Source organism: Sinocyclocheilus grahami, unplaced genomic scaffold, assembly GCF_001515645.1.
Source record: "Sinocyclocheilus grahami isolate Dianchi unplaced genomic scaffold, SAMN03320097.WGS_v1.1 scaffold1674.1, whole genome shotgun sequence".
NCBI lineage: Eukaryota > Metazoa > Chordata > Actinopteri > Cypriniformes > Cyprinidae > Sinocyclocheilus > Sinocyclocheilus grahami.
The window spans coordinates 262566-273473 of NW_015506853.1; the positions used below are offsets into that span (position 1 = coordinate 262566).

The window sequence follows — 10908 nt, forward strand, 5'->3', positions numbered from 1 at the left end:
AGGGATAGTTCACCCAAAAATGAAAATTCTGTCATTAATTACTCACCCTCATGTTGTTTGAAACCTGTAAGACCTTTGTTCATCTTCGGAACACAACTTAAGATATTTTTGATGAAATCCGAGAGCTTTCTGACCCTGCATTGACAGCAAGGGAACTACTACCTTCAAGGCCCATAAACGTAGTAAGGAGGACATTGTTAAAATAGTCCATGTGACATCAGTGGTTCAACCATAATTTTACAAAGCTACGAGAATACTTTTTGAGTGCAAAGAAAACAAAAATAACAAATTTATTCAACAATTCTTCTTCTCCGCTTCACCCTAGCAACCATTTTGGAGAGTATCACGACGCATGCTCTCCAAAATGGCACTAGGGTGAAGCGGATGAGAACAATTGTTGAATAAAGTATTCTTGTAGCTTTGTAAAATTATGGTAGAAGCTCTCAGATTTCATCAAAAATATCTTAATTTGAGTTTCGAAGATGAACGAAGGTCTTACGGGTTTGGAACGACATGAGGGTGAATACTTAATGACAGAATTTTCATTTTTGGGTGAACTATCCCTTTAACAGTGTATATGCCAGTGTGCGTGTATAGAAGTTTAACCGTCTGTTTTAATCTTGAGTGACGTTCTGACGAGAGCAAACAGAGTGGCATTAAAGGACACGGTGCCATCAGGATGGAGAGGAACATTCATAGCAACCAGTCTCTGCCAATGAGAAAGAGAGAAACAAAGGTGTAGTAATTAATGGTTGTAAGGACACTGCTGTGTGAAGCATGTTGAAATGAAGCTGTTAGTGTGTTCTGGAAGGTCTTTATGATATATTGATACTTTTATTAATACTTTCATCCAGCAAGAACATTAAATTGATCGGAAGTGACAGTAAAGACATTTATAATGTTACAAAAGCTTATTTCAGATAAATGCTATTCAAACATGTTTGAACAGTAGTGTATAGCTTGAGCTCTTCTTAAATGCTAGTGTACAGTTTTTTCACCTATTTCATTGTCAGCCAGTCACTGTACAAATCCAAATCACGCTTACCCTACAGGCTACTCGATGTGGACAGAGTTTCCCAAAGCCCAGCGGAGGCTGAATTCTGTGCAACATGGTGACTACATCTAGATGTTTAATCCTTCCCCTGATGCAAAAACATTCAATAGTATTTATATTATTTAGTATTTGGTTATGCTCTCATAAAAACAGACACAGAGCATATTGCTTCTCACTTACGTGGCCTCTGGGTCGTAATCTGACCAGACTCGTTTAAACTCATCGAGGTGATGAGTGCCCAGCACAGTCCAGTCTCTGGTCAGATACTCAAAGTTATCCACGATGACTGCGATGAACAAGTTAATGATCTGAGAAAACACAGATTGGATCAATTCATCACCGAACAAAATTGTTCATTATTTTCAGAGATGGATTATTGAAAGTTTTCTGGCAAAAGCACAGAACTCCAACATTTCTGTGAGTGGAACACAAAAGGGAAATGCAAAACTTGAAATTGCATACGTTTTGTGAGTGCAACACAATGTTTCTCTGGGCACTGCAAAACTTTTGTGAGAAAATGTTTTTCATCTCTTACCAGGAAGGCACAGAGTGCAAAGAACTGATGAAATAGAGGTATGCCAGGTTGCTTCCGCAGCTATATTCCTCTCCCGGCTCAAAGTCAGACTCTGGGTCACATCGATGTCCTGGCAGTGCCGCAATCTGCTGCCACTGTTCACCTGTTGCACACCTGGGTTTGAAGAAGAACAAAAAAACATGCAATATACCTTTACTTCAAACCATTTACTAACCAGACAAAAGCAGATCATTATCCAACCTCAATTCAAAAATCAACCAGAAGGCTGGTGCTGGTGTACGCTCACCTGAAGAGCAGCAGTACAGCCATGAAAAAGGTTTGGAAATTGTTGTTCCGACTGAGCTCTGTGTTGTCATCTATAGCTATCTTCCCAAATGTCTGGGGAAAAAAAACAGAAAAGAGAGTTTAAACTTCCCAATCAGGAATGTTCCTTATGTGAGGAGAGAATGAACATAGACAGATGTATAAAGATGAACTCACCTGCATCCCAATCACGCCATAGATGAAAAAGATCATGGCAATTAGCAGGCCGACGTATGGCAATGCCTAAAGGTAAGCAGAGAGACAGGAAGAAGCAATGCATAATGCAACATCTGTTCTAGAAACTTTTATTTATTGCCACATAAACCAGGACCAGAGATTCTTTCTGCAAATTGTTCTATAAGATGTCACCATAACAGCACCGTAAAATTCATGTCAAGCTGGAATGACTGTATTTGCAAGATAACCGTGCATAAACAACACCATAACATAGTGTCTTAATTACTAAAGGGAAAGTTACAATTTTCACTGATTTTCTGATTTGGGGGTGCAGCTGCAGGACATTTTTGAGTTTTCTCAACTTCTTGTATTCAGTTTATATGACAAAAAGTTGAGAAAACTCAAAAATCTCCTGAAACTGGTTGCCTTAAACTTTTAAGTTTTCTCAACTTTAGATTTTTTTACAGTGTGTGTTATATACAAATTATGGAAGCAAATCAGCAGCAGTCTTACTGATCATAAATAAGGTTTTGCTGTGACTTTTGACTACAATTTAGTATGCATTGTGTGTAATGTTAATGAACAATAGCTTTAAACCTTCCAAGAAATGTATACTTATTTAGCTGATGTATAAGGTGGCATATTCTTACCTCACCATGGCTTCCTCCACCCTGAGTGACAGGACCGTCCAAATTCACAGAGGAGCGCAAGAAACAGAAGATTATAGAAATTGATAAGTGTGTGTCTGAGATGAGTCTGATCATTGTCACATCAAAAGTTCAAACTGACTAGATTCGGACATGCATAAGCATCTCTCATAGATCAGATATAGTTTTATAATAATAGTTACATACACTGAACTCTGCAATCATGATGTCCACCAAACTGCCCACCACTATCAGCGCATCAAAAGAGTTCCAGGCATCTTGAAAAGCTGCACACCGATACAAGCGAACATGAACTGGAGGAGAGTGGTGACGATGAGGATGTTGCCAATAGTGCGGATGGCCACGAAAAACACACTGAATCACGCTCTGAAGACACAAACAGCAACACAATGAATGAACATAACTGGAAATAATGAACATTGTGGTATTTCGGGCTGCAGAAAAAAGGGGGAAAAATGACATTGCAATATTTTGTTTTCTGCTATACATACACTGTGATATGAAAAATATAAGAATCATAGAAAGAATCACTCTAAATTGAATGAGGTTATTTTGTAGGCATCCTAGGCAAGGCAAGGCTAAATTTATTTATATAGCACATTTCATACACAATGGTAATTGAAAGTGCTTCACATGTAAAAGGAATTAAAATAATTATCATAAAAAAACATAATCACAACAATAAAACAAGAAATGTAAAAATTATTTAAAAATGGATTTAAAAGGAATTAAATCAGTTAAAAATAAAAATGGTTATACATAAAATACAGTGCAAGGGGAGTAAAATGAGTTTATATAAAATAATTTTACTTATTTATTAATAAAATCATTTAATTATAAAATAATTTTAAAAACCTGAAAATGACTTTTTACTCTAGAGACTTTGTTTTAAATGTGAACCATCCTGAACTATTTGGGAAAACTGGTCAAATTGTAGTAAACAAAGGTTTTTAAAAAATCCACTTCCAGTTCCAGTTTAAATTGAAATATTAAACAAAATAAGAAATATAGAGTAATGTTGTTATTAAACTGTAAAATAAAAAATGGTTTAAAAAATATAGTACAGCTGGGTCACACTTTAGTTTGGGGACCAATTTGTCCTATTAAATAACTATCAAATTCCTTCTAATTTGCTGCTTATTAGAAAAGTAGTTCTTAAGTACTAATTGTCACGAATCCGGTCCATGAACTTCCGTCTGCTAGCCATCAGAGGTCACCCTTTCCATTTTCATTGACTCTCGCACTACACACTGTTGCATATCACCCCGGACTACATATCCCATCATTCATTGCACTGATTGCACACAGCACTGATTGCACACAGCTGTTTCACTGATTGCACAAAGCTGTTTCATATCACTCACTCACTATTTAACACTCACTCTGATCCCTTCCCTCTGCCGAGTATTGTTTAGCACTTATCGTTTGATAGCTACACTACAGAGCCCTCGCTAGCCTAGCCTAGCCTAGCCTAGTTTTAGCTTGCCTTGCCTTGCCTTGTCTGTTTTCTCAATTTTTGATCTTCGCCTGTTTTCCTGGATTTCTCCCTTTAGTCTTGCCCCTTTTGATTCTGTTCGCCGTTCATGGACCTTCGCTAGCCCTAGGATTATTCTTGTGTCTTGCCCACCATATACCTGTTTTCCCTTGCTCGACCCCGCCTGTGTTTCCGACCTCTCTGCTTAATAAAGCTTGCACATGGATCCACATGTCTCATGCCTTGTCAGCTCCGTAACACTAATAAACAGCCAGTGTGCTAGTAATGGGCATGCTAATAAGCAACTAGTTAATAGTGAGAATTGGTCCCTAACTTAGTGTTAAATACAGCTGTAAAACTAGAATATTTACATCTTAACATCTTCATTTTCAAATCATCAAGCTTTTATCTTTTTTTTTTATTTTCTGGAAAATAAATAAATGCACTGCGGGTTTAGAGACATGTATGGCAGTGTGTTCATTTGCATGTGTGCAATTTTTATTGTGATTATTATTGAATAAACATTTTTTTTAAATTTCATCCATTGTTATATTAGTATTATACTATACATTTATATATATATTTGTAAAAAAAATTATTTAAATAAATATAGCAGAACTGTAAAATTACAATATTAATATGTATTTTCTAATGTCTGATCTTTATTATGGTGTTTTTTTTGGCAAGTAAATAAAATAATAAAATAAATGTGCTGCTGGTTTCAGAGAGATTCACAGCACCGTGTTCCTTCCTTTACATGCGAGTGGCTCATGATACAGTGTTTCTACATTACTGAGTGACTTGGTTCACATTTGATAATCACATTAATCACAATATCAATTTCATTTCAATATATCAGGACTGATGATATATCAGGATGTTAGCATGGAAAAATGCATCGTGAGTTTGTACCTTGAGTCCCTTTGCTCTGTTGATGGCTCGAAGAGGCCTGAGCACTCGCAATACTAAAAGAATCTTCACCACAGAAATGGCACTAGAACTAAATACAGAAATGACAACAAATAAGTGAATGAATCAATGAATAACTGAACTGAGTGATAGATGAACACTTACTGCAAAAAGAAAGAGGTGAGGGACACGCTGACGACCAGAAGGTCCAGGAGGTTGAAGGCGTTTCTGCAGAAGGAACCTTGATGAAGGAAAGCTCCATACACAGTCATCTGAGCAACACACGACACACATTTTCATTAATGTGCACATTCAAAATGAAGCAAAAGCTTAAACTCCATGTTCACAAACCTCTGATGATTTTGCACATGACCAATCCCTTGTCATAGCTCAAAACCTTATTTTTAAGGTTATTTATTTACCTTAATTTAGTATTATTTTTGTGCTACTAAAGTTAGTAATATTTTATTTTGAATAAGCTTAGTTTTTTGTTGGTTTTTATTTCTCTTTTTTTTTTGTGCTTCAACCTAAACTTATTTTAGTTAGTTGCCAATGCAACATTTCTACTTTTAGTTTAGTGTATGATTTCCATCTAATATTTATATTTTATTTCACCTTTATTTTAATGTACAAAAATGTTATTTAATCATTTTAGTTTTTAGTTTTAGTTAACAATAATACCCCTGCCCATTATTAGACATGTAAAAAAGATAAAAATCAGTTTGAAGCATAAAAAGCGACTTTTTTTTTTGTGCAGGAGGATCAACAGTTTACCTTCAACATGATCTCAATAGTGAAGACGGTGGTAAAGACGTAATCAGCATAGCCCAGCATCTATCATAAGACATCAATCTCATGTCACCTGGTCAATCTCATGAGTCCATGTCATATTTCACCCCAAATAAAATAGTTTGAATAGAAAAAACCATTAAGATGAAAAATACACATTATTTAAATTGTAATTCAAAAACTGTAAACATACTTAGTGATAATATTAGCTGATTTTAAGAATAAATATTACAATTATAAAATTAAATAAATTATTTACAGTTATATTAAAAATGAAATGATTGCGTATTAAAGTAATAAATGTGAATGTTAAATTGGTTCTTACATGAAAATAATTTCACAATGTAAAAAAAAATCTGAATTTTCTTTATGTAAAATATAATTGACTGGGGTGAAATATTAAGGTCTTCAAAGGATTCACCCACATATCTGGTTTTAGCCTTTTTTTCAAACTAGAGATTGTACTTTAAGACTAGTTTAATCTCTATAATGCACAAGGGATGGAGTTTGGGGATTTGGGAACCACAGTCCTGTTGAGAAAAGCCATCCAACAGGAACACAACCAGCAGGATCTATCACTGTTTTAAGACCATCAAATGCTAATTTTACAGGGCCAGTTAGTGTGCCTGACTACAGTTTTTCAGAATTGTAAAATTATATACTAATAATTTTGTTCACATATTTTAGGGACACTACAATAGGGACACTGAAAGATCTGCACACAGACTGGCCCTCAAGCGCTCTGGTCTAGTCCTCTATTCTAGAGGTGCATGAACTTACAACATTCCTGACAGAATGAGTTTTGATTGGGTCTTCAGCAGCCAATGAAAAACTACTGAATATGATGAAGATGAGGATGAAGTTGGTGAAGTATTGATGATGAATAAGGTTGTGGCAGGCGACTCTGAGACTGTGAATATTAGCATGGTCAGTTTGAGGTCGGAGATAAGAAAAATGATCATTATTAGTAACTATCATTTGTACCATTTTTTTTTAACCTACCAGTTTTTCTTTCCAAGGATGAAAAAGGAACTTCCATCAGGAATAGGTACAATTTTTTCTTTGGGTTGAAAACGTTCGACTTTAATTAGAGTGCCTATACCTTTAAAGAACATGAATATTTAAAAAAAAAAGTAATTAAATTAATTCTCATATATTTATAATGAATGCGAATATAAAGAATTGGACTGGACAGAATTTACCTTCAAGCCCTTCAATTGCTCTCAACTCTTCGTTCTCTTCCCAATCGTCCATCATTCTAAACAAATGAAAGAACAAGAAACATATAAAGAATAATATGGCAAGAACGATCATAGAAATTCAACATGTGGATAACTGAAATAAATTATAATCAACAGATCATATAAAAATACTCAGACATATAATCCATGATCAATCAGTGCACATTATATAAAACCATAATTTTTCATTCATCAAAATATGATAACCTTTACCTTTTCAAATCAAATACTGAAAAATCTAACTCTGCTCCACATTATTTCCTGCTAAATATTCTGTTATATTCTGAAATACATCACATTTAAAGGTTAAAGGCATAGTTCTCCCAAAAGTGAAAATTTGCTGAAAATGTATTCTCTCTCAGGCCATCCTAGATGAGTTTGTTTCACCATGAGAAAAGATTAGGAGAAATGCAGCATTGCATCGCTTGCTCACCAATGGATCCTCTGCAGTGAATGGGTGCCGTTAGAATCAGAGTCCAAACAGCTGATAAAAACATTACAGTACAGTACAGTACTGTAGATAATATAAATGTTATAAAACTGTAATCATACTTAAAGAGAGTCCACTTTCCTGATTATGTTTCTAATTTTTTGTACTTTTTAAATACACATTTAAAAAAGGTTCAATAGAAATGACATACAAGTATATTTTAGTTTACCATTAAATGCTTGTCAGTACATTTAACAGTTTCAATAGAAGTAATTATGAAATTACATATAAAGGGCCCAGTCCTGCCGGGTCAGCTAATTACATTTAATATTCTTTTAAACTATAAAACATTTTCATGTAATTGCAATTAACAAGCAATTAAGTGTCTAAAAAAACATTAAGTATATTCTTTTAAAGTATATTATTTCTTTATACTTTTTTAAAAGTATGCAAAAATGTACTGCTTTTTCACACGGGTGGACATTTTATCATCAATCATGTGACATTCTATCATCTTCATTGGGCAAAAGTATTTATTTATAATTTATGCGGTCACTGTCTGTTTTGAGTGTGTGATCATACTGTAAAAAGGAATGCTAAATAAAGCTTATATTACGTTTATTTCCATCCTCATCCATGTCCTCTGCTTCAATGAGCCAGTCCATGTATCCGATCATGTCCTCCTCCATCTGCTGTTTCTCCTGGGCCTCCTGCAGCTCACCGCGACACACGGCCTTCTCTCTCTCTTTAGAGAACTCACTGTGATGTGAAAGAGACACACGCATTTCAATATGTACAATAACGCCCAACAAATGATATCACAAGTCGCCCTTACCCTTAATAGCTTTTCATTTTCACCATCAGTCAACAATAAAAACCATTTACCATATTACACTAGACTATTAAAAAAACATATATATGAGTTAAAAGGCTTAAAAGGGATCAGGGCTGGAGTCACTTACCCGCTCAACACACCCAACACAAGATTGAGGACAAAGAAAGATCCAAAAATGACCAGAGACACAAAATAAATCCAAGGCAGCTCAAACCCAATGGAATCATTCATCTGAGAGAAACATTGCAGATGCGAGAAAAAAAAACAAAAAGATGTTATATGCTGTCAAGTGTTTTTTGAGTGGCATAGGTTGGATTTAACTGTAAACAGTCAAGGTTAGGAAGTAATTCTATGTAGTGCTTTTATTGTTACATAAAAGAGAGTATAATAAAAATATGAATGTAACATTAAAAAAAGACAATCAACAAATAAGTGGAAATTAGAAATGTTGCCTTGGCAACTAACTGAAAATTAATTTAAGTTGAGGTACTAAAATGATTAAAAATAAAACAAATAAAAATAAAGCTAAATAGAATTCTAAAAAAACTAATGAAAATGATAAGAGCACATAACAAAATTACTATAAATTTATCCTAAAATTAAAATGAAAACTGAAAAATATGGTAATTTAAAATATTATTATTAAGAAAAATTATATAATAAACCAACACAGATTGTATCACATTAGTCATAATATTTAGGCTAAAGACAGTCTGACATTTATTAATTAATTTTGACATTTATTGACTGGCCTCCCTTACTTTAATTTTAAGTGCTTTGTACATTTTTGTTTTTAATAAAAAATGAAGGGATGAATTGAAATTATTTTCTGATGTAAACATTTACTGGTGTTCTGGCAGCCCCCGATTCAATGTAAGCATGTAAAATGTGTTTTGGTCTGATGATATCAAAAATCTCTCTCTCACACACACACACACACACACACACACACACACACACACACACACACACACAGATAGATAGATAGATAGATAGATAGATAGATAGATAGATAGATAGATAGAAACAGTATATAGATATATATTTATAATATATATTCATAATTAGCAAATTTTTCAAATATATATTTATAATATATGTGTATAATTAGCACATTTTTGAGCTGATTTAATATGGCATAAATCAGAAAGAAGCTCAAATAATCATCTATTTTAATTCCAATAAATGATCCTGTTTGTGTAACATTAGCAACTAGCTTAAAAAACAAAGAGTGAAATATGGAGATCAGGCCATACCCAGTAGAGCACATCAGTCCAGCCCTCCATAGTAATGCACTGAAATACAGTCAGCATGGCAAAGAAGATGTTGTCAAAGTTGGTGATGCCTCCATTGGGAAAAATTTAAGGGGGTCTGAATACTTTCCGTACCCACTGTATATATACATATATTCATACAGTATATACCATGTGTATATATCACATGAAGGATCATGTGACACTTAAGACTGGAGTAATAATGTTGAAAATTCAGCTTTGTGTCACAGGAATAAATTATACTTTACAATATGTTCAAATTGAAAACAGTTATTTTAAATTGTAATAATATTTCACAATATTACAGTTTTTTCTGTATTTGTGATCAAATAAATGATTAAATAAATGATTAGAGCATTAGAATTTCTTTAAAAAACATTGAAAATCTTACTGATCCCAAACTTTTGTATTATGCTTGAGAAGCAATTTGATCTAAACACCCACACTCACTCTCCCTTTCACCTGCTTTCCCTTAACACACATTGCTGAGCTCATTAGCTTTCTGCCCTCTTGATCCACTCAGTACTAAGCTAAAGCTAAAGCTAAAGGCTTAAGGTGCTCTAGGTATCCCACACATTATTCCAGCTAATCATCCATACGCTGCAGACACTACTGACTCAACAGACATCAGTGCAACACCACGGCTGATGTGGAAATGTCAGTATATGGGCAAAGAGTTCTATATAGAGCATAACTTAAATCCAGACGGATGGTGTTGTGTGAGAAAAATAAAAAACAGACAAAAAATTGAAACAGAAGCACGAACACAATCTAAAAGCAACAAGCATTACGATTTGTTGGAATCATGTCTATATTAAATTTGCAGTCACAGAGTAGATCACATGTAAGAGCAATGAGCGAGCGGCCATAGTGAGAGAACAGATGGTCAATACTCTTATCCGGTTTGGTATTCAGAGCTGTCAGTCAAACTTCAAGCCTAATGCAATTATAGATCATTAAAAAAAATCTATTACAGGCATGTTGTTCAGCCAGGGCTCATGTAGAAACCTTTGAGTACTTTCCATAACAACGCTGTGTCCTAACCTGGTGCAACATGATGCTGAGGCGATCAGTTTTCACTCACTGTGGCAGATCATGGTAATGTTGGCAATGCACACTCACTAGATTGTGGTTGGTGGCATTGGAATCGTCTTCAGGAAATGGTTTGGACACACCAAGGGCAACACAGTTGGCAAAGATGGCCAGTAAAATGAATATA

General features: G+C 34.4%; 1 pseudogene; it reads right to left on the bottom strand.

Moving 5' to 3' along the window:
• LOC107571957 (voltage-dependent L-type calcium channel subunit alpha-1F-like) overlaps window positions 1–9770 on the bottom strand; it is a 12356-nt pseudogene extending 2586 nt beyond the window's left edge.
• Between the last annotated feature and the right edge of the window lie 1138 nt (window positions 9771–10908).